General features: G+C 49.1%; 1 protein-coding gene across 5 annotated transcripts in view; it reads right to left on the bottom strand.

Moving 5' to 3' along the window:
* The window catches only part of GJC1 (gap junction protein gamma 1), a 394,328-nt gene that overhangs the window by 195,801 nt on the left and 174,061 nt on the right, over positions 1 to 24,466 (bottom strand). Inside the window, exon 2 of one of the 5 annotated variants that reach the window (XM_069634266.1) lies at positions 16,555 to 16,650. The exons of the other annotated variants lie outside the window; for them this stretch is intronic. The gene's annotated coding sequence lies outside the window, so the exon portion shown is untranslated. The remainder of the gene's footprint in view (positions 1 to 16,554; positions 16,651 to 24,466) is intronic. 5 annotated transcript variants of the gene reach the window in all.

The raw sequence follows: 24,466 nt of genomic DNA, 5'->3' as shown, positions 1-24,466 counted from the left end.
GTTTAGAGATCTAACAGGATAAATAAATGGTGCCTGGTTTCTGACAAAAGGTGGGTGCCCCGAATAACAGAGCAACAGCAATGGACCAAGCTGGAGTCTGTGAACAAACTGTTGGGACTCCAGATAGCCATGGTGCTGCCCTAATTGCAACCAATGGACTCATGAGTCAATTTTTTGGCACCAGGACTGCAGCTTCTGCCTCAGGGAAAGCTGCAGGTTCTCTGGCATTCAGAGTTCACTTTCACCTCTCACCTTCTCCAGTGGTTATTTCGCAGAACGGCTTGCCTGCAGAGCTTCACCACCAGAACCATTGCTGCACAATTGTAGACTTGTAAGGCCCACCGCTGACTTCCATCTTGCGAGGACCAGAACCACTGATGACTATGTGACGAATCAAAGGTATTCGTCCCTTCTCCCCAATGAGGAGCCTCCCCTTTTGAGGCTAGGGAGGTGAGCCTGCTCCGCAAGACCCTCCCTAAAGGTCTGGGAAGTAGGACCTCACTGGGAGAGACTACCCCTTAGGGTACAAAGACTCCGGTTCCTGTGAGGAACTCCCTAAGCCACACAACATAGTAGCTTACATGGGACAATCTGCTAGAAAGTGTAATATAACATCTGCATATTTGGCTGAAGGTAATGCGGATACCAACCAGCGCACAGAAAGACAGGCGAATGTCTAATATGCATGCTTTACTGGGATGAGAGGAGGAGCATTGAGAAGCAAAGAGCATCCTATTCAGGGGGAATCCCCTGATGTGAGCACGCCTCCGAGAGGTGGGCCAGAGACGAACCGCAGAGCCCATGGTTTTCGAAGAACTACAGAAGGCCAGAGTGAGACGCTGGAGGCCCGGCATACCAAACAACAGAGGCGCCATTGTGAAGCAGGAAAGCAGAGTCCTGTGTCAGGTGGTGACGAGACCACATCCACATTGTGGTGGGCAGGAAAGTGGGAACGCAAACAGCTTCCTACCGTTAACCCCCTGCAGACGGCAGAAATAAAGCCGCGAGCGGGAGACTTACCCAAAAAGCAGAACAAGAAAGCAACTGGGAACGCGAGCAGCTTCCATCGTCAATCTCTGCATACAGCTGAGGCAAAGCAGACAAGAGCACGACGAAACCAAGGAAAGAGAAAAGCAGTATCACAGAGGACCACCCGAGTGCGTGCCATGGCACGCAACATTGTCCGACATTAAGAGAAGTAACAAGGAGAACGGGAGAAGCGGGAGGCTGCTGGGGAAACCGAACAGAGGAAGAGAAACCCGTCCCAGTACTCACAACGAATTACTTCTAATTATGCAGGTTTATTTTAACTGTGTAAAGCGGAAGAGGAGATTGAATAACCCTGTGTGGGAAGTCTATGAAGACTCAGAACAAATATCTAATAAAGGAGATAAATTGCTATATGAACCTCAAGATGAAAAGAGGAGAAACTGTAGAATATTATTCAATGAATGACAGACACGACTATCAAGTGAACAAGATAGATACACAGAGAGAAGCAGGAATAGGGAAATACCAAGTGGGAGCAAGCCACAGTGAAGCTGAAAAAGCCTGGATCAATAGATTATGAGAGGGTCTAAAACTTCCAACAAGAACGTGAGAAAGTATCACATATACAGTACAAAACAGAAGCGCTACAAGAGTTAATCCAAGGGATAAAGAGAGACTATTTCAGAAGAGCGTGCTATACAAGCTGCACAAGGAATAGACACATTGATCAAAAGAAACGGTCAGTGGATATTGGCAGACCAGGAGAGGTTGGTTATCTTAGTGGTAGGGTCAGGTATAGTGGGATTTCTAGACGACAGATGAGCACCTTTAGGTCCTTTAGATAGGTAGGGAACTTACTATAGAAATAGGGAAAGTTGCAGTTACAAACATGAAAGACTAGTCGTATAACCCACGATTCCCTTTATGTGGCCTCCATTAATTACTCTGACACTTTCAATCAAGTTAACCGAGGCCTACTCATGAAAACATTGGAGAACTGGGGCATATTGACAAGTCAGGTAAAATGTATTAAATTAAATGTATTGTCAGCAAAACAATGCCATTACGACAGAAAGTAAAGATACAGCTCAATACATAAAAAGCAAAAAGACAAAATTATAAAACTATAAACTAAAAACAAGAACCAATTACAACATTACTATTTGTGACCCAAGATATATAAATAAATTGAGCCACATTAAACTGGATCCATCTTACAATAGTCGCCTTACACACAAAAAAGCAGACCTCCAGACCCTTATCTCTAGAGCACAAAAAAACAAGCACACAGCAATTTTTTCCTAAAATACTTATTCTTGGGACAAAATTTAAAAAAGGTCATTACTGTTTCTTGAGGCACAGATGTAGAAGCAAACCCTGTGAGGGTTAAGACTGCACTTCCAGTCAGCTGTAAACATTGCCACAGGAAGAACCCCTAGCCTGGAAGTATAAGGTGCGTAAAACTTCAGCTCAAAGTGCAGTTCTTGTAGAATTACAGTATTGCCTCTGTATACTCCTAGGCCGAAACCAAATACAATTTACAACCAAATTAGGGAAGCCCTCTTTGATGTAACAAAGCCAATCACCCTTTAAGTAGTCATCCAAGAATATGATATTGTCAAAGGCCTGCCTTAAGACATCCAAGTGCACAAAGTACAAAAGTGATTTAAGCACAGCCTGATTTACTATGCAAGTAACACCGAGCTCATATTACATAGAAATAAGAGGGGTCTCTAAAGAGACACCAGTGAGCTACCAGTAGAACATTTTGTCCAGGGGTTCCAAGCATGCCATCTGGCACAGCACTATAATTCTGTCCTGGACAGAGCTGGCAAACAGGCAGTTGCCTGATAGGCTTGAATAGCTTAAGTTACTGCTGAGTCACCAAGTTCTTATTGCAACACGAGAACGCTTCCAGCAATCTGACTCAGAGTAGCAGCTCCAAATGTTTTGCACCAAAATACCCTCAAGAGAAAGTTTGGTACATAGGGGCAGGGTAACAGGTTAAATTATCACATAAAGACACCTTAGGCAGCTGTGCATTTTAGCACCCTTGTTGTTTAACTCCTACACCAGATATCTGGGCGAGGCAGTTGGTTAAGGTCATTCCTTTCCACCTAAACTTGATAACACCCTAGTTCACTGCCCACACTATGGCGACAATAGGTTATTCTTTATTGTACCTCTATAGGCCTGCAGAGGGCCAGAATTAACACCCATGTCTATTCAAACTCTTCTAATCCTCACTCCCAGCCTTCGCCCCCCCCCCTGACGCCCTGCACAGGCACTTTTCCTCAAAACTAATATGCAGTGCCACCTTGCTTAGACTGGACCCCTCTACTCCTTCACCTTGCCTACAAGAAGGTTGTCCTCCCCTTCACCAAAGCCCTGGTCTGTGCCAAGGTATCCTACTTCACCAATTTAATTACCACTAGATGCTCCCACCCACAAAAACATTCCGTACCGCAAGCCACGCTGGCAACTTATCGTCCTCATGCTATTTTCATCTCCTCTTTGACCACTACTTTGCTGAAAAGTAAATTAAAAGGTGGGGGGAATGGAGGCTGTGAAGCCTGGTGGCCTAACATAAGTGATGGCCAACACTGATGCCTTCACTGGGCCAAGACCTATGTTATCCCTCTGGAGTGATTGGTTGATGCCGTGAGTCGCTGTGAGTCGTTGCTCACTTTTGCACCATTTAGGGTGTTGATGTTTTAGTGTCAGAATGTGCTCACACAATGGGCAAAAGGGAGCAAAGCTGGCACAGAGATCTGCATAGAGTCAGCGAGCAAGACGTTGATGACTGAGCCTGTGAGTCTGGATGGAATGTTGGAGCGAGTGGTGAGAGGGATCTCCAATTCCAAGCATGTGAAGGGTGCGAGTGTCCCCAAACTACTTTTGTTATTGGAAATATGCTGTCGCAGATCTGCAGACACACCCAGGAACTGGAGTGGGTTTAGACCGTCCTTCTGGGGCATCGGGGGTTGAGAGACTAAGGAAGATAAGACGACTATGCCACAGTTATTGGACTTTGCCCGGACAGCCCGACCTTTGGATGAGAGCACTTTTTGGTGTTGGTGAGTATACTTTCACAAGTACTGCAAACAAATGGAATAAAAAAAATAAAAGGTGGACTTCTTAGCCGCATGCACAAAGCCTGTGGGTGATGCTTCTGGGAGCGGGACAACCTCTCCACACCCCTGAAATAGTTTCTGAATTCAGAGATGTTATGGTGGCTCCCTCTACCGGGCAGGATCTATGTCCTCCATGGAGACTCATCTAGAGGAGAAGGAGAGGCAAACCAAGAGAGCAAGGCCTTTCGCAAAGAGAGTTCCAGATGTCCAGTTTAGAAGGAAGAGTGGCAACAATGGAGATGCAGGTTCAAAAATTCAGGGATAAAAGAAAGGATCATCAAATCCATGTTCATTTTTGATTTAAAAAAATACCTCCAAGCTTCCAAAACCCAAAAGGTATTTTTTACGAAGGTGCATGTGCTATCTTTTTGAATAAGTGGGCAACTGATCGAGACCCTACAGTCTCTGCTAACTTACGTAGTACAAATTCCATATACACATAAGTGATGTGTCCGAATAATGGCGACACTCTTAAAATACAAAGAGCGCTTCCATCTAGGGGACCACATGCATCACTAGAAGATTCTAGGGGTGGAACAGTATTGGTGGTCCTCAAAGATCCTTTGGGAAAATCCTTGAGGAAGATTGTTAAAATTGGTACTGTGGAAATGGATGGTGAGAAGATTTTATTTTTCGATAATCTAAGCTTGTCCTCCATGATTAAGAGAAAAAAGTGTTGGAGATTCGGAAAGCCTTGTACAAGGGTGTGGGGCACCAGAGTAGTTTCAAGGCAAACTAAGTGGTCCACCAGGCTAAACGCCCTGTTTGTGGAGATGGACGCAGCTGAATTCTTTCTGAAGGTGTTCCTGTCAACCCATGGTCCAGCAGAGGGCAGCAACCTCTCATGAGAGGTATTGCTCTTCTCATTTCTGTTTATTAGACAGTATCATAGGCGATTGTAAGACCTCTTCCTGGTTACAATCTGCAATCATGGGGAAGCGGTGGAAATTACTGACAAGGAAATGGAATGACATGTTTCCGTTTTACTTTTCAGGGTACTGGTCTATATGTGCTCTATGGGTCCCCCCCCCTCCACCGTTCCACCTTTTTTCATCTCCCTTATCTTTTCCCACCTACTCCCTATTCCCATAGCGTTTTGCCCCACAAAAGTGGTAAAATGCTCTGGGCACTTATTGTCCATGGTGCTTTATCAATGTACATTGAATGGAGTGATTTCACCCTCTGGGACTATTGTTAGGAAGCTTATTAAAAAGATGCTGAACAGGAAATGATCAAATCCGGGACACCCTTACCACTTCTTTACCCTGCTTCTCCCCCCTTCCTTCTCCCACTGTGAGATGATCCTTTTGCCCTGTTCTTTGGGTGGGTGTTCCTGAATTAGTGGCACTGATTCCCTCAAGCTCACCAAGCTCCAAGTGGTATTGTGGCTGATGTGCCCAGGTCTAACTTTCAGGTGGTTAAAAGCTAAAGTAGACACTTTTCTGAGAGAATACTAAATTGAGAGTATATCCACACACTATATTTTGTATTAAATTATAATCATTATATTAGAAAAGTCAATAGGTAATTCACTAAACTTCATAAAATAAATTCAACACCTAACCGGTAACTAAAAACTGTTTCAAAGAGTTAAATGAAGTGTTTCCCAGAAGGGAAAATGCTTCCATAGATAAGTAGAACACCTTTCTTATCTAGGTCTTAAATTGCTGGGTGAGACCAAGGGTGTCATGAACTACAGAACACGTCCCTTTTGGACTTCCTGGTCCTTGTCACAACAGGGCTTGCACTCCATAATACTCCCAACATGGTCGTCCAGCATGAAACCCCTTTCTCGCTCCACGCGCTGGACGTAACGTATTCTATTAATAGACCGTGGCACCGCGTGTCTCAATGCTATTGCAAAGTAGCGATCCCACATGTGTCCCGTAGCTCGCGGTATTATTCCCTTGTACCCGTCCATCTACCCGTTCCTTGTCCCTTCCGTTCCTCCTATTTCCTGGACTCGTGTGCTAGTTGCACCTTTCCTAGTTCCCCGGATTCCTGGACCCGCGTCCCGGAAACTGAACGCACTCTGGAGTCGGAAGAGACTCTGGCAGCCTTGTTCAAAACCAGGTCCGTCCGCAAGAAGGCAGCGACCAAGGACTCCAGCAAAGAACGGACCCAGGTGAGAAGAGGGGAACTCCTTGACAAAGGGACATCAGTTGTGCAGATATGGGTAGTAGAATAACCTTCTGCAAAAGAGCGCAAAAGAGCAGTTTCTAGAGTTACGGTGGAGTTTAAGCCACAAAGGTCCTTGGTGACGAAGTGGGAACTCAGATGAATATTCAAGAGAAGAAAAGGCTTGCCAGCAGTGCTGAAGAGTCAGGAGAGAAATACTCAGGGTCTGAAAAAGATTTGCAGAGGTGTTCACTGTGCACGTTGTTTGTGGACCACCTTAGGTTCCAGCTATGACGCACCTGTGCAAGAGGGTCCCCATGTGCCTTCGGAAGGAGGATTATTGAAGATTCTGAGTCTTGGGATTCTGAGACTGGGAGGAGAGTTTGCCCGTGTTGTCGCAGGACAGATGGAAGGGATGAAACTAGGGTGCTTGTCCTGCAATAAAGAAACCTCTAGCCAGTTGGGCACATATAGTCTTGGCAGCAAAGGTGCTCCCATTTCTGGAACCAGTGTTGCAGAGATTCAGAGCGACTAGGCCTTCAAGCAAGAGATGTGATCAAGTTGTTCCCACTGGATCGTGGGGGAATGGATGGGGCTGGGAGTGCTGCAGTCAGTTTCTTCTGGTCTTCTGAGAAGAGCTTTGCTGATTAGGTGGAGCGTCAAAGTGTGCTGTTGCCCAGCTTTGGTACTCCTGAGAGCAGCAGGGCCTTCCAAGAGCACAGGAACAGAGTTCCAGTAGTTGAAAAGCGAAGTGGGTACAGGGTCTACTTTAATCTGCCTTGGGAGGCAGTGAGTGGAGGCAGTGAGTGAACACAGCACCCAAACACACACCAAGCATTATTCAAGCAGAGGGGTTGTCAGCCAATTGACGACCATCCCTCCCAAAAACCTCCATGTACTCAGGAAGGGCCCTCACACATAGGAAGTGAATCCACACTATCCCAGACAGGCATCTGTCAGAACTGGATTGAGGCAGACTGTAGCCCTAGTCCTGGGATACAGGTATCCAGTGGCCCAAGATGGCCACCGACAACCCCCCCTGATCCCCACAACACACACACACTATAGTCATGTATAGACCCTCCAGTTCTTTAAGGCAAACAAAGACAACTTCAATTTTTTTAAAATAGAAAGGGGGGGTCAAAAAGGTCCCAGTCAGGTTAAAAGGATTCCACCATGGGAAGCCATGCTGCACAGGCAAAAACGATACTATTAGCCTAGCCACTTGACTAAGAGAGACACCCTTTCTGGGAAATGCAGGGGCACCCCCGACTTCGGAGTTGAACAAGTTACTTTCTTACCTGGTAACGTTCTTTCGATGGGATGGTCCGACGACTTATTCCATATCTATGACAGGTAATGTCCGCAGCTGTGCTGCTTCGGAAAATCTTCGGCGTCTGCGTCCTGCGTCGATGACATCGATGCGCCGTCCCCGAGGACCTCCTCCGACGGCCGACGTCACCTGATGTGATAAGTAGGACGCACGATGCCCGTAGCCTCAGTTGTAGTTTTTTCCCCAGAACGTGTGACACCAGTTTTCTGCCAGTTAGACACACAAGGCCTTGCGGAACGCAAGCTGCAATCGCAAAAGAAATTCTGCAGCGGGGAAGATAGGGAGGGAGCGATATGGAATAAATCGTCAGACCATCCCATCGAAAGAACGTTACCAGGTAAGAAAGTAACTTGGTCTTCGAGGGGATTGGGTCCTCCGACGTATTCCATATCTATGACAGACTCCCAAAGCAGTACCAAGCAAGGCGGTGGGAAAAGAATTTAGAACACAAATTTAGCATGCCCAATCAAATTGCGGAATAAAGGACTGCCTTGCCAAAGGCCAGATCCTGCCCTCGGATGGAATCGAGGGAGTAGTGACGTACAAAAGTATGTACTGAAGCCCAGGTGGCTGCATCAAAGATGTGACGAATAGGAACACCCCTCTGCAGGGCAGTAGACGCAGCCACTCCCCTGGTTGAATGGAGATATCTAAAATAATCCAAAGAGACAAAGTCTGTTTCGTCACAGCTTGTCCCAAATGTTTTCCAGCGTAACCAATGAAAAGTTGATCGTCCACTCTGACCCGGGACATGCGCGAAATATAAAAGCTCAACGCTCTCCTAGGATCAAGCCTATGGAGCCTCTCCTCTTCCTTACCAGGATGTGGAGGAGGATAGAACGCCGGAAGAAAAACCTTCTGGCTCAAATGAAATTCCGAAACCACCTTTGGAAGAAAGGAAGGACGAACTCTAAGGACAACCCTGTCCTTATGAAACACAGTGAAGGGTGGCTTAACTGAAAGTGCCTGTAACTCACTCATTCTGCGAGCGGAAGTAACCGCAACCAAAAACACCGTTTTCAGAGTTAACAGTCTCAAAGGGTAAGAATGCAAAGGTTCAAACGGAGCACCCATAAGAAACTTAAGAAAAAGGTTCAAATCCCAACCGGGCACCAGAAAAGGTGACGGAGGGAACACATTAGTGAGCCCTTTCAAAAACTGAGAAATTAAAGGAATCTTAAAATAGGAACATTCTTCAGAGGAGCGCTTAAATATGGACAGCGCTGCCAGGTAAACTTTAATGGTCCCCACTTGCAAGCCCCTGTGGGCCAAGGAAAGCAAACAAGACAGAACCATGGGAATGTCACACTCAAAAAGATCCACATTCTTAACTCTGCACCAGTCGCAGAACTTTCTCCAATGGCAACGGTACAGAGACTTTGTTGCCGGCCGCCTGGCCGAGAGCAACACCTCCATCACGTCTTCAGGGAGGTCCCAATCCTTATACCTCAACCTTTCAGAAGCCAAGCGTGAAGGTTGAGGGATCTGACCTCTGGATGGAGAAACTGACCCCCTCTCCCGTGAGAGCAGATCTTCTCGGTAGGGAAGACGACGTGGAGGGCAGATGGACAAGTCGAGAAGGTCCGGGTACCACATCCTCCGGGCCCACGCCGGATCAATGAGGATCATCCGGGAACCGAACCTCTGTAACCTCCGCAGTACTTGCGGGATGACGGGGACTGGAGGAAACGCGTACAGCAGTGGAAATGACCACTCCACCACGAACGCGTCTCCTAAGGCTCCTTTTGGAAGAAATTCCCGCGAGCAGAACCTTTCGCACTTCCGGTTGACACTGGAGGCGAAGAGATCCACTTGAGGGGTCCCCCAAAGGGCGAAGATCTCCAGGAGAATCTCCTGAGCCAGCTCCCACTCGTGAGAGATTGCGCTCTGCCTGCTCAGAGCGTCAGTCGTCTCGTTGTCATCTCCGACCAGATAAACAGCCGAGATCGAAACTTCCTGCTGTATGGCCCAGAACTCAAGCTGCATCGCCTCCCTGCACAGAGGAAGTGACCCTTCCCCCCCCTTTTTGTTGAGGTAGTGTATGGCCACCGTGTTGTCCGTTAGAATCAGGACACTCTTTCCTCGCACAGTCGGCAGAAAAGGTTTCAGAGCTAGCCGGATGGCCCTCAGCTCCAACAGATTGATATGGAGTCTGGACTCCGACGGAGACCAACGACCGCTGACTGTCAACTCGTTGGCATGAGCTCCCCATCCCATAAGGGATGCGTCCGTCACGATCGTCACCTCCGGCCAGGGCAGCCAAAATGGGGCCCCCTTCATCAGATTGCCTTCGACGGCCCACCACAGAAGGTCCTGGGCGACCGAGGGCGGCACCTGAACAGGGTCTGACAACCTGCCGGAGGACTGAGACCACTGGAGCTTGAGTGCCCATTGCAAAGATCTCATCCACAACCTGGCCTTTGGCACCAGAAGAATGCAGGATGCCATGAGGCCGAGCAGTCTCAAGAACTCGGACGCTGGGAGAGTCTGGCAAAGCTGAAACTTGTGCACCATCTACTGAATGTGAAGAGACCTCACTTGGGGAGGAAAACACATCCCCAGGGATGTGTCGAGCACTACTCCGATGTACTGGAGCCGCTGTGCTGGCGTCAAATGGGACTTCTTTAAATTGAGGGAGAAGCCCAGCTTGTGAAGGGAGTGGCAGGTGACCGACAGATGATCCAGGACTTGCTCGGGAGAGCTCCCCCTGATCAACCAATCGTCCAGGTAGGGGTAGACGTGAATCCCCCCTTTCCTGAGATGCGCTGCCACCACCACCATGAGCTTGGTAAAAACCCTCAGGGCGGAGGTCAATCCGAACGGCAGGACCCGAAACTGAAAGTGCGAGTCGCCAACCGCGAACCTCAGGTACTTCTTGTGCTTGGGATGGATCGGCACATGGAAGTAAGCGTCCTTGAGGTCGAGAGACGCCAACCAATCCTGAAGTTGAAGGGCCTGGAGGACTTGAGAGAGAGTAACCATATTGAACTTGTTCTTCCTGAGGAGTTTGTTCAAACCGCGCAAGTCCATGATGGGTCTCAATCCCCTGTCTTTCTTCGAAATCAAAAAATAAGGGGAATACCATCCCTTGTTCCTCTCCGCTACAGGCACCAGTTCTATGGCGCCTTTCTCCAGCAGGGCTTGAATTTCCTGCGCAAGGAGCGGATCCGGACTCTTCAAAAAGAGGCTCCCAGGTGTATTGTCGCGAGGCCTCTGCCGAAAAGGAAGACAGTAGCCGTGGGTTATGATCTCCAGAACCCACACATCTGAAGTAATGGCACGCCACTCTACAAGATGCTGCGCCAGCCTTCCCCCAACCGGCGAACCATGGGACCTGGCTTCATGACTGAGTGGTAGCGGCTGCGGCGTTGCCTGAGGGCAAAGAGGCAACTGTCCGAGCGGCCTTGGCACCTCGAGTACCTTGTTTTCCACCTCTGGCACTCTTACGGTGGCCTCTTTGACTGACAGCTCCTTTTGCTTTACTGAGGACTAATAGCGAAAGGAATCTCCCATCCATTGTTGACCCCTAGGACGAAAAGGCAGAGGTTGTCGAACTGCAGCGCCCAACGACTTCGCTGCAGCTTTGGAGGTCTGCAACCTCTCAAGGCTTTCGTCAGCCTTGCTGCCAAAAAGATGTTCACCGTCAAAGGGCATGTTGAGGAGCCGGGTCTGCACATCAGGAGCGAACCCAGACTTCCGCAACCACGCAAACTTGCTTATCACGGTGCTCGCCGCCATGGACCGGCTGATACAATTTGCCATGTCCAAACCCAACTGAACGGCCTCACACATGGCATCCTTGCCATCCTGAACCATAGCAAGGAAACCATCCCGTTCGTCCCCTTCAGGACTATGTTCAGCCGCTAATGCAACACAGTTCCACAGAGTGTCAAAACGTTTGTTGTCCCTATCCGGAGGGATGGTAGGATACGATGCCTGCTTTGCCGGGGCCGGAGCCGCCTGCACCACCAAACTCTCCGGAGTGGGGTGCCTGGACAAGTAGCAGGGGTCGCTACTGGCTGGACGGTATTTAAGACTTGCCCACTGCCGGGAGACTCTCTGGAGCAGTCCAAGCCGCCGCCGCCCTTCTCTGCAGAGCCATATGAAATGGCAGTACCGGGTCAGTGGGGGGACCAAGATCAAGGATGTCCGCGAGATCATCCTGAACGAACTCCCTTGGGGGAGCCGACCATCCCAAGTACTCGGTGACCCGAGACATAAGGCGCCGGTATGAATAATCGGCATGAGTGCCAGGCTCCGGCCTACAAAAGTCCACCTCCGGAGAGGTGTCCAGTCCACTGGCATCATGCAGTAACTGCCTCAGGTCATCAAACTGGCTATGGCCCGAGAGAAGCTCATCTGGTACCGTAACCAGAACCATGCCTTCATCAGAGCCTTCATCACCCTCTGAAATGTACTCCAGGCGGTGAGAGGAAGACACCTGGGGACCAAAGCTATGCCTGACCTTAGCCAGAGCCTTTCTAGGGTCTAACCCCGTGCCACGGGGCCCCTCCGACACCACCGCCTCGAAAGGCGTCGAGGGCGCCGAACGAGATGGTGCCGACATCGAGAGAATCGGTGTCGAGCGAATCGGAGTCGACGTCAGCTGCAGCGCCGCCAGCATCGACGGCGTCGACACAGGCCTCGAAGCCAGAGTTCCGAGCGTCTCTCTCGACGACTTAGGCACCGACAGCGTCGACGACCCCCTCGGAGGCAGAGCCTCGAGAGAAATTCATCAGCACCCTCGGCGCCACAGGCGTCGACGTCTTCCTTGAAGATGGCACAGGATCACGTGGTCTCGAGCGCGTCGAGGACCGGGACCTGGAACGGGCATGGCGAGAACGGCTACCCTTGTCCGAGCCTTTCCCGTGAGCCGTGCCGACCCCCCGAGCCCGAAGGCGTACGAGCGGTGTCTCTCGACCGGTGCCGACCGACCCCACTCGGAGGCGTGGACAGGCCGGTGCCCTGCGATTCAAGAATCGCTAACATCTGCTTCCCGAAGGAAGCCCATTCCTCCGGTGTCGCTTGCATGGTGGGATAAGCGACCTGCCGATGGGCGGAGTCCTCGGAAGAGGACGGGGAAGGCGACCGATGCCGGCGCTTCCGGGAACGCCTCGAAGATGCGGAGGAGTGGCGAGACCGACTCCTGGAAGGAGACCCATTGGACTTGTGACGAGGACGCAGAGAGTCGCCTCTCGAGTCATTCGTCGAAAGCCCCGTAGACCTCGACTTCCGGGGCTTAGACACCCGACCTACCGACAGCTTCTTCTTGCGCTCTCGCAAGGCCTTGGCCGTGAGCGACTGGCAGTCGACACAGTCATCCGTATCATGGGCCTCCCCGAGGCACCAGAGGCAGGTGTCGTGCGAGTCCGTGACCGACATCTTGGACCCACAGTCCCCGCATTTCTTGAAGCCCAGACGCAGGGTTGAAGACGAAGTAGACATCGTCACGAACATGTTTACACAAAACCCGAACAGGTTCAACGAACCGAGAAGAATACAGCAAACTCCAAAGAGTCGAGGCGTACCGAGATTCACAAAGCAAACACGTTCGCGGAAAAAACGGAACTGAGGCTACGGGCGTTGTGCGTCCTACTTATCACATCGGGTGACGTCCGCCGTCAGAGGAGGTCCTCGGGGACGGCGCATCGACGTCATCGACGCAGGACGCAGACACCGAAGATTTTCCGAAGCAGCACAGCTGTGGACATTACCTGTCATAGATATGGAATACGTCGGAGGACCCAATCCCTTCGAAATAAGGACTCTTAAGGGAAGGGAACAAACAAATAGAGCCACTTTCAATTAAGCTTTGGATTAGGCCTGGCTCGCAGGAATAATGGAGTCTGAAACCAAAGAATCCAGTAAATAGTGTAGAGGTCCATCAGCATTAGGCACAAAAAAACTCCAAAATGGAATTCTGCCCTTCCAACTCCCCTAGCGCTCATCTCGACCACTTTTTTATGCGTCTCTTCTTTTGCTAAGTCATTTGCCCAGAATATCCAGTAACTAGCACCCCTCACCAATTCCTACCTCTCCTGCTTCAAATTGTCTCTCTCATGGTTGTTTTTCAGCCTGCTTCAAGGTAGTGTAAGGGATCAAAGTAAAATACTCTTACACAGTGGCATTTTTGGTGTTGGTCAAAGAGTTCTACTAATAAATACATTTTAAAAAAGGAGGGTTTGGGGAAATCTTACCTATCCCTAACTTTAGGAGGGGTTTCCCTGCCTCAACGAAACTAAGGAATGTCTGCCAGAATTTCCAAATCAAAAGAGTCCTTCCCTCCACAAAGATTTCTCTGGCAATGTCACTTTAATATACTCCACACTCTCAAAGGGGACAACCCTTCCCATGAGTTTCCTTCACTTTCACAATTCAACAATGTTCACACTCCAAAGGGGTATGATTCTTCCTTTTGAGACGTTCTCGATTCCACAAGTTAAGGCAATGTTCACACTCCAAAGGGGTTCTTCCCTTTGATAGATGATCACCTTCAGTTCACGTGCAGGGGACTATCGCCTGCCTTTCCCTGGCCACATGAGGGAAGATTTTGCCCGGCGAGTTAAGTGCAGCTTCGCTAGATTCAACACAGTAGCCACAGTCCTACCAAATCAAAAGCCCCCCTCTGAGAACCCTAATAATCCCCCTTTGTTTCTCACCTTCCTACAGGGGACAAACATTTTAATTACAAGCTATGAGCCAGCCATAAAAAGTCACTCACCACCTCAATTCTACACACACCATTTCTTACTCGCCAAGAGTCTGTTATCACTAGCCAATGGCTAGTGCCCTGCCTCCCTCACTGATCAAAATTCATGTATTGTCTTTAATACAATCTCCTCTTTCCTGTATACCAATCTCCAAGACCCTCTGCAATCTAGATTTCGAAGCTGGAACTATTGAAATTATCCACACGCACGTCAAACGTTTTACCTTTTCTCAACACTGCAAATGAACATCCATTTTAATCCTACTCGACCTTTCAGCTGCCTTTGACGTGGTGAACCACTTCTCCCTTCTGTAGACCATAGACCTTGGAATTCTAAAAAACATCCTGGATGGATTGCCTCTTGGTCTTTTTCCCCATCCCTTGGAATATAGGCAGCTCAGACCCTAACCACTCTCCCTATGGACATCTCCCAAGATTCCATCCTTTCCCCGCTTCTATTCACCCTTTACACCCCCCTCTATTAGACAATTCATCTTGTCAATTCATCTCTTCCTTTCAGTTCTTCTACCACTTACCTGAAAACAGCAAATCTTCTCTATACCAGCCTTTACCCTCGACATCTCTGCATGCAAATGTCCATCTCGATTCAGCCCCAATTACTTTCCCCTCGTCCCCCAAAAGGATGAAACATTGTGGATCCTATTAAATAGCGACCCTACCCTTCAATGATTTATTACTTCGACTCGGCCTAACCCGATAATCAGGAAATTCTGGCCCTTGCTCACTTACAACTCCACGAAAACCCTCAAACTAATCATGGTTATCATTTACATTGACTACTGTGCCAGCCTCCTTCTAGACCCCCCTCTCTACTCCTCCTTCCCGCTCGGCAATGTGCTCAACTTTGTCACCCATACCCTCTCCAATCTTCACAGCTTGCATTTGTCCTCGAAACACTGCCTCCACAGCATTTGGCTTTCAACTGCTAGTGGTCAAATCCCTGCATGCTCTTGCACCACTCTACTTAGCACACTATCGCCTATTACTCTCCTCCTCACACTCATTCCTCTAGTACAGTCCCTTATCTGTCACATAACCATCCTATGCCTATTCTCTCTTCAGCTCCATTTCCCTTCTTGCCTCTCTCCACAGGAATACCCTTCCCCTTTATGTTAAAAATGATACGATTCAACTAATTCATACCCTTATTAAAGCTCAACCTCCTACACCTAGAAAGCACAGCCGCAACTTACTCCTATATTTCCCTCCCTCCCAGAGTACTAAACATCTATGAAAGTGGCACATTCAAACATGTATATAGGCAGTCCTATCAAATTGATGTCATGCGGTCTGTCCCGTCCCCCGTTTCTGCACAATATATTCCCCAAAAGCTGCCAGTCATTTGCTCACCAACTTCTCCTGAACGCACATCTGATTCAGCATTGCCCAGTTGCCCGTTTATCTCCTTTTGTAACTGCTTTCTGCTGAAGCCCCTTGTACCCACACCCCCAAATACAATACAAAATACCATCTTCATTGGTACTAAATAAAATAAAAAAATAACTAAATTGGGTTCTTATATCGTGCTTTATGCCACAGTGCAGGCTCTAAGCATGGGACCGGGATTCAAATATTTGTTGATCTGCATTGCCTTTCTTCAAAGGCAAGCAAGTTGCCCCTGAGCTGAGCCATCTTCCCCTTTACTAGAGATACATTATCCCAAATTCAGGGTTATGAACATCAGCAACAAATGAAAGCCATGTACATTTAAATGATACCTAGATGTGCACCTTACTGAATAGTTACAAAAATCTTGGAGTGATCTTGAGCAATAAGTTCCAGTGGAAAGGGCCATCAGGATCAGATTAGGAATTAAACTACACAAATTATGGCTGGGATCAGACAATTGGTGGTTGTACTTCAGTAATGGAAGTTAATAAGCATATGGTGGTGGCCACTTTACTTAATAGTCCTGAAACCTGGGCACTTTAAACCAATATTTGGGAGGTCACTGCTGGTTTTAGGCCTTCAGGGAAGTACCTCAATTGAATTTGTGCGGATTGAACTGGGTCTGACATCTTTGGCAGATAGGCATAGGCAGAGCGATTCATTTGTTTCTAACAATGTGGTCCTCTGATAGAAACTTCCTCTGGCTTATGTCAAAACAAGAGTTGGCATTCAAAATATCCCAGTGAGGGTAGAGGGTTCAGACAAGACTTCTTGAATTTCTTGACATAATAGATGTATTTAATGTTAGAAAGAATTAATCAAATGTTAAATTAAAGCCTTAGTTGGCTCACACTACTCACCTTGTTCCCTCCAGGAATTTGAAGCAAGCTATTGATTATTTGAAGTGCAATTACCCTTCTGATAACATTTTGGAATATATCATGTTGTTTCCTCAGCTGTAAAAAGGCAGAATCTAAATGTTAAAGTGCTTGAGTAAACTAAAAACATTTGAAACATACATTGAGTTGCTTATGGGTTGGGTTGGCTACATAAACCAAAACTATTACTGAAAATCTTGATCACCCCTTGGTAGAGTGTGAGACTTTGGGCACTGTGTCCTCAACAGGAAGGAATCCAAAAATGGTCTGCAGACATGAATACAGAAGGGAAAATATGGTTTAAGTTACTTACCTGTAACTATTGTTCTCCAGCATGGGTCTGGCATGGATCCACATGCTCATGGATATTCCCCGTCGTCAGGCTGGGAATCCTCGGTAAAAGAAGAAACTGTTTCACTTTAAAACTGCATTTCTCCTCTAAACCAATCACTGTCCTCTGGGTCATACCCAGCCCCATCCAATGACAGTCCTCTCCCTAAGCCCCGCCTCTGGCAGCCATCTTCAGATTTGGTAAGCACATGAAGTGGCAGTATGACCAAGAACAGTCGGAGGGACGGTTCATGAGCCTTGCCACCCCCCGTGGTTGTGTAATGTTGTACTGCTGTGGATTCGTTATTCATGAGCATGTGAATCCAGGACAATAACAGATAAATAACTTGTTCCTTCTCCCGCATGGGGTCTGGCATGGATTCACATGCTCATGAATAATGAATTCACAGCAGTACAACATTAAACGACCACGTGAGGTGGCAAGGCTCAACAGAAGCAATTAACACTTACCCCTGGAACAGACTCACCTCAATGTAACAGGTTGCATAGCACTGCCTGGCCGACTCTGGACTCCTTCTTGTAAACGCAGTAGAACTTTGTGAAGATATGCGTGGACCTCCATATTGCAGCCCTGCAGATGTCAAGCAGGGGCGCACCAGAAAGGAAAGCCTTTTTTGCAGCAATCACTCTGGTGGAATGGGCTCTTGGAAAGCCAGGCAGAAGCCGGTTCGCCAGCCGATTACAGTGCATGATGAAGGCGGAGAGCCACGTTGAAATGGAAGCCTTGGACAAGGCCTTCCCATGGTTCACAGGACCAAAGTTCTCAAACAATTAAGAAGTCTTCAGAAAACTCTTTGTGCACGTTACGTAGAACTTCAAGGGACGAGCAACGTCCAGCGAATGCAAGGCCCTCTCTGCCAGCGACAGAGGTTTTGGGAAGAAAACAGGCAACATCAAGTGCTCGTTGAGGTGGAATTCCAAGGAAAGCTTCGGCATGAAAGAGGGGAGTGTACGCAGTACCACTCTCGTTTCGTGCAAAGTCAGATAAGGTTTGCTTGCAGGTTAGGGCCTGGATCTCATCCACATGTCTGGAAGAGGTGACAGCCACAAGGAAAGCCGTTTTCCACAAGGCACACTTGAGTGGGGCTTGATGCATAGGTTTGGAAGGTGCCTCCATGAGCCTCATCAGAACCACGTTGAGTTCCCATGCCGGGGCCCAAGTCTTCACTAGTGGGAAAGTCGGAAAAGCCCCTTGAGGAACTCCTTGTCAAGTCTGTGGGACCACAGCGAGGATCTTCAGCGAGGATCTTCCCAGGGATCTGGTGAAGTGTGAGATGGCCTCCTGGTGTACCTTGATGGATGTGTGAGCCAGCCCAGCTTTTGCCAAGGACAGCAAGTATGGAAGAATCTGTGGAGCCGTGACAGTCAGAGGGGTAATCTTCTGCAACCGGCACCACATAGCAAAACGCTTCCACTTCTGGCCGTAGAACGAGTCGACGATGCCCTGGCTCTGGTGAGGGCTTCCCTGCAGTCCGCTGGCAACTCATAACCTCCAAACTCTAAGGTTGCAGGAGCCATGCCCTCAGGTTCAGTGATCCTGGGTCGTAATGAAGGATTGCGCCTCCCTCTCTGGTGAGAAGATCCGGAAGTACCATCAATTTGGCTGGAGGCGACGCGGACAGGCTGAGTAGGTCCAGATACCAAATCTGCCTCTGCCACGCTGGGCGATAGGTATTATCTTGCAACAACACTGTCTGAGCCTGTTGATGACACGTAGCAGGAGAGGAAACGGGGGTGGAGGGGGAAGCTTACAGAAACAGACCTTCCCAAAGTAAGGAGAATGCATCCCGCAAGCACCTCGGTTGGTTGAATGTGCTGGAAACCTCTGGCATTTGTAGTTTGCGACTGTGGAAAAAAGCTTGATCGGGGGTCTGTCCAATTTGACAAACAGGCAGTCCACCTGATCCCGACGAAGTTCCCACTAGTGGCAGGAGTGCAGTTGCTTGCTGAGGTAGTATGCAATGGTGTTCTTGATGCCTGCCAGGTGGAAAGGGACAAGGAGACAATGGTCCAGCGCCACAAGTCTTGAGCTTCCTTGGAGAGTGCTGGGGATCGAGTGCCCCCTTGCTTCCTGATGTAGAACACGGTGGTGGTGTTGTCCGTGAAGATCCAAACCACCTTGCCCTTCAGAGACAGTAGGAAAGACTTGAGAGCCCAGAACACTGCCTGTAGGTCCAGGATGCTGATGTGCAGATCCTTCTCCTCTGGAAGCCATAGACCTCTGAGGTGTAGACTTCCGGTTTGAGGCCCCCAGCCTTCCAGAGAGGCGTCTGTGGTGACTGTCTACTGGTATGGAGGGGTTTGAAATCCCATCCCCTGGGGGAGGTGGGAGCACACCCCCTCCACTTTATCACCCGGCAGAACTCCTCGTTGAGAGGGATCTCGTCCGCAAAGCTCCCGGACACTTGTATCCAATGTGCATCCAAGAATTCCTGTTGGGGTCGCATCTGCAACCTGCAGAGAAGAATGAGGTAGATGCAGGACGACGACATGTCCAGCAATGACTTGATGGCCTGCACCGTGGCTGTCTTCAGAGACGAAAGTCGCTAAAACTTCCCTTGAATGGGTGACGCCAGGCAAGCCACTGTGTTGTGTCTGGTGCAGAGGAACAGCGCGTTCTATGATGGCGTTAAGCAGGACTTTGGATAGTTTATGGAGAAACCCAGCTTCGTCAGCAGTCGGACGGTCTCCTTCGTGTGCTCATTGGCCAGTTCCCAAGAATGGGCACATATCAGCCAATCTTCCAGGCACGGCTATAAGTGTATGCCCTGCAGGTGCAGATGGGCCGCCACTGGGGCCAGGCATTTTGAAAACACCCTTGGGGCCAATTTCAAGCCGAATGGTAGGGCCTTGAACTTGTAGTGTTGGCATTGTACCACGAACTGTAGGAACTTTCGATGTTTCCTGTGGATGGGGACATGGAAGTACATGTCCTTTACGTCCAACGACGTCAAGAAATCCCCTTTCTCCAGTTGGCCAAGAATGTGCTGCAATGAGACCATCCTGAATTTTTGGGACAGATACTTGTTGAGACGGCGCAGGTCCAGGATGGTTCTCCAACCTTCTGTCTTCTTTCTTATCAGAAAGCATCTGGAATAGACTCCGGAGCCCCGGAGCCTTTGAGGGAACCAGCTTCATCGCCCCTTTCCCCAACATGGCTCTCACTTCTTCCAGGAGCTGATCGATGTGCTGCTCCTGACGGAGAACCAGTGGAATACATGGGTACCTGCGTTGGAACTCCAAGGTGTGTCCCTGGGCGAGAGCGTCCAGCACCCATCTGTCAGTGGTGATCTTTTTCCACTTGCTGACTAACCTCGTCAGTCAGCCTCCCACCGGGTACAGTAGTGGGGGCCTGTGAGAAAACTGAGGGTATTCTCCCAAGCAGACCTCAGGAAGCCCTTATTCACGTGGCCTAGCCTGTGAAGGGCTGACATTCTCAGACCCCAACCCCAAGGCTAGACAGTCAGAAGAGAATCAACAGGGTAAGGGAACCCGGAGTTATGCTCGGGGAAATGCCCCAGGTGAGCCGCAGTATTATACTGAGGGAAAGGAGAGGAGAACGAAATCCCTGAGGCCTTTTTAGGCTACCATACATCTGCCTCGCCTCCTCCCATTAAATCTCTCCTACCCAGTGCCAAGGACCCCTCCGTACAGAACCAATCCGCCAAGATCTCCAACCCACTTGCACCCGAAGATCATCTACACCAGGTCTTTTTCTGCGTCCTGCCCCAACATTCTTCTCCACACACCTATGATCATTCTTAACAAATACTCCCAGTCACCTTCTTTCTCGTCAATCTGATTATTATTTCCTGCACTCCCAACTTGCTCAAATAAAACACTACCATTCCCACAATCCCCCTTGTTTATTTCACGATCCCAGCTATTCCTTTTTGCCCCACAAACCTTACCAATCCCGTCCCTCTGATTGCCAATTTCCGAACTCCCAGTCGAATGTGATCAACAATTACAGTTCCCAAAAACCCTCCTACTCAATTCGATAACCCACCCTTCTGAAATAACCTACCCTCTATAGGACGAAGGCTATAATTCCCTACAACACTTGACCGCACAAGAAGACAGCTAATCAAGCCTGGCAGTTTAAGAGAAGGAGAAAGCCAGCGAGAATCGAGAGGGTGCAAAGGAGAGAAGTGACCTTGCCCTTTCCAGCCCAATCCTGCAAATCGTTCAAGAAAGAAAACTTAAGCCCGAGAACAATAGCTACACAGTACACGGGACATGCCTATGCTGATGAGCCGGAGCGAGCGAGACTCCTGCTACCGTGGTACCATCCTTGGCTCGAGATAGAAGGAAAGCCAAGCGGTCCATCACAGCCGGTGAGTCGAAAGGAGAACCGATAAAAACCGGGCTGCGTTGAAGGAAAGTCGCAAAGTGGCAAATTGAGAGAAGTTCAAAAAACAGAAAAATCGTTATAGGAAGACCAGCTGCAGAGGGGACCGGCACCACGTGTGTGCTGTCTCGAGAAACCCTGTTTTATCCCATATTGAAGAAATTACGAATACCAGAAGGCCACAGGAGAGTCGCCAAGTCATGTCAAGTGGTCGTACAGGAGGTCTAGCAAAATCCCTGTACAGTCGAAAGCCTTTGACCTAAAAATTGTAGAGAAAGTCAGGGAAGTGAATCCGGCAGACATTGAAAGCAAATGTGAATGCAACGTTGGCAAGAGTGAACCCGGCAGAGGGATGCTGACGAAGAGTGGGCAAAGTCTTAAGTGCCAAGAAACAGTGTGTTGACAAAGGTGAACCCAGGAGAAGGATGTCCACTGGAACTGTTTAAAAAGACATTGAGATTCGAGAAGGGTCTGGGCACAGAAGAGGGGGACCCAAGGATGAAAGACCATCACCCTAAAAAGCCATAGTGAACCCATGGAGGGAGGCTGAGAATCGAGAAGGGTCTGCGCCCAGAAGAGGGGGGCCAAGGGGTGGAAAACTAACACCCAAATAAAGAGATGGAACTTTTGTTTTGGTTTATAAACCTACCAGACCCTCGTAAATGGGAGACTGAACCACCTAAGGTCCAGACCTCATGAGAAACTATTGGTGGATATGACCCCGGAAGAGGGGAGATTTAAGGGTAAAAACCAATCATCTGAAAGTACAAGAAGGAACTTTCATTTGTTTGTTATTTTACTGACCCTTGAACGCAAGAGACTTGTTGAAGAGACTTGGCCGTCGAGGCTTCTGAGAAGTTGAAACCTTAACTTTTGTCTTGGGCTGGGGAAAGCTTGAATGTGTGCTGTGCTCAGAGCTCCCACCTTATCCCGTGCTCAAAACATGGCAAAGGGAGACTGAGGTTACGGCATCCCGACATATTATTTGTGAATATTGCTTTCTTTTCTTGAAAACTATCCCACCCCCTTTTTGAATTAGTTGTAAGGATTGGCAATCTTTTTTAGTAAGGGGCTTTTTATTTGACACGCCACTAGGACTGCCTTATTTTTCATTTGATGGTCGACACCTGCTCCCATCTTGGATTTACGTTTAGATTAGGTGTTTTACCAACCTGTATACAGTTTAATAAACACCCTTGAACTGTGATCACTTGTGCCTGTCTTTACTGTTGCCACCATCAGTTCCTTACAGGGCCCCACATCTTGGCCGGTTTAGGCTTGCTTGGGCACCGGCACCCTGCGGACAACAGTGAGGCTGACCTCTGCTACAGCAGGCCTGGGAGGTACCCCTGTAGGCTTCCTGCGTGGAGGATCGGGGATGTTGCCTGTATGATGTGGAGAATCCCTTGGATGATCTGCTTGATTTTCCCCTGGAGGAGCGAAAAGATGAGCAATGCTACTGAGAGTGCCAAAGGAACATGTCGTCTCCGTCTTTATGGCTTGAAGGGATTCGTCGACCGCCTTCCCAAATAGATTTTTGCTGTCAAAGGGCATGTCCAGCACCTTTGCATGAACGTCCTGACGAATGTTTGTGGCCTTCACCCTCCCCGCTGAGGAAAGCAGACTCAGTTTCCCATCTGCTGGAAACCTGTGTTGGCGATGTCCTCTGCCACTGTAATGGCCTGGTCCGACGACACCGCCCCTTCCTGAAAGAGGGCAAGAGCTTCAATGTTGTCGTCGTCTGGGAGGAATTTCAGGATCGGGCCCAGCTTGTACCAAAGCTCACGGTCATATCGGGCCAAGATAGCCAGAGCATTATCTGCTTTGATCGTGGATGCTGCTGTGTAAATGACTCTTTCCCCATGGTGTCCATCTAATTCCCCTCAATGTCTAGGGGGAACTGATGATGATGAAGCCGGGTTAATCAAATATTCCATTGCGGCAGCCGACACTACAGAGTCTGGCGACAATTGACACCTCAAGGAGTCCAGCACCCTGCATTTCTTCTCCAACCCATCTCGTTTGGTTGGAGCCGTTCATGGGTTCTTCATGAGGGCGAGGCCTTCCTCCCAAATGTCCAAAAGGAGTACTGCCATGATCGTCGTCCTATTGGACTCTCGTCACTGATACAAGAAGCCCTCTTTCTTGGTTTCCTCGGGCACCAGCTGGAACAGCTTGGAGGCCCTGGAGATCGAGAGGAATGATCCCACCTCGTCTGGTGGAGAGACTATGAGGGTCGTCCAGGTGTAGCGATTCATTGTCTGCCGGGACAAAGTCCTCATCTTCGTTGGTTTCCATGGCCGTCTCTGTACCAACATATAAAATGTTTCCAGAACAGGACTGCAAGACTTGTCTTTGGCCTCAAGACCAGGGATCGTATCTCTCCAGCTCTGAAATCTATTCACTGGCTGCCTGTGGCTGCAAGGATCAACTTCAAGACCCTCTCCATCATCCACAAGGCTTTCTGGGACCGCTCATCCTCTAACTTTCTCTTCCAAAACATCTTCCTTCTCGAGCTCTCCGCTCATCCACCACCAACTCTGAGGGTCAGACGCTTCTCCAAGCAGAGAGTTTGGGGCAGATCCATCTCCTTGGCTGGGGCCTCCCTCTGGAAAAGCCTCCTTACCTTTCTCAAACTTGAGTAGAACCACCTCCGGAAGCAACGCAAGACCTTCCTTTTCGCTTCTGCTTTCTCTCTTACTCTCCCCAGATGCACCAGACTGCTCCGCGCACTGTTCACCCTCTGAGCTCGGGCCCAGGCTCCTGCATGTCCAGATGCCCATGCACTGCCTCCGGGACCCCCAGCAATTAAGGGTCTGTATCTGCAACCCTACAGTCCCTTCTCTCTGCACTTATGAGCCACCCGATGGCTGTGCTTGTGAGTTAACTGCACTTCCCTTTTCCCCTCCCCCTGGCACTTCTCCCCTTCCCTCTTCCCAGCACTTGCACGATCTGAACGACACAAGGCCTAGTAAGATCGTTATTTTGTACTTGTTTTGTTTCCCCCTCCTTGTCTTGTCGTGCCTAGAAACACTTGCGTACAGGCGCGTTATAAATGCCACATCATATCATACCAGTGTCCGTGTGCGTATCCGGGTCCACTGGTGAAATCGGGGCCCAACAGAAGGCTGAAGTGGAGGTGTCGGATGACGCTTTCTCTTCTTACGCAGAGGCTGATCAGAAGCTGGGGGC

The sequence above is a fragment of the Ambystoma mexicanum genome, chromosome 13 (assembly GCF_040938575.1).
Source record: "Ambystoma mexicanum isolate Mex_15411 chromosome 13, UKY_AmexF1_1, whole genome shotgun sequence".
Classification (NCBI taxonomy): domain Eukaryota; kingdom Metazoa; phylum Chordata; class Amphibia; order Caudata; family Ambystomatidae; genus Ambystoma; species Ambystoma mexicanum.
Note: the sequence above shows the minus strand (reverse complement) of the source record. Positions and strands in the feature narration are given on the sequence as shown.